Raw genomic sequence first — 485 nt, 5'->3', positions numbered from 1 at the left:
CTTTCCACAGGGTGTATTCTCAAAAGCCCGTGCATTAATCGCCCTGCACGTGTATCCCAGTATAGTGAATGCTCTAGGAATTCTGCCTCGAAATTCCATAGGAAGCGGCCCCACTTCCACATTCACATAGGTGAGTGTATCAAGAGTACTCATGTAGCTAGGTACTCCCTCCACATAGAGTATAGATCTCATTAAGAGTTTTTATTACCTCATCCTATCATCGCTTCAGGAATCATGATTCTCTTATTTATAATAGCATGTTCATCTCATATCACTTCACGACTTGTTATTACCCATTGAACCTAATTCTTGTGATCTCCAGTCTTTTAGGTTGGGTTACCATCATGAGTGACTCTATAGGCATTAGTTTCATCCTTTTGGATGTACTTATGACTTTCTCTGCAGCTAATCCTTTCGTCAAAGGATTTGCTAGATTCTTATCAGTGCATACATGATCCACTATAACAACTCATTTAAAAAATAAC

This window comes from Cicer arietinum, chromosome 6 (genome assembly GCF_000331145.2).
Source record: "Cicer arietinum cultivar CDC Frontier isolate Library 1 chromosome 6, Cicar.CDCFrontier_v2.0, whole genome shotgun sequence".
NCBI lineage: Eukaryota > Viridiplantae > Streptophyta > Magnoliopsida > Fabales > Fabaceae > Cicer > Cicer arietinum.
The sequence above is the reverse complement of the archived record's forward strand: the minus strand, read 5'-3'. Positions refer to the sequence as shown.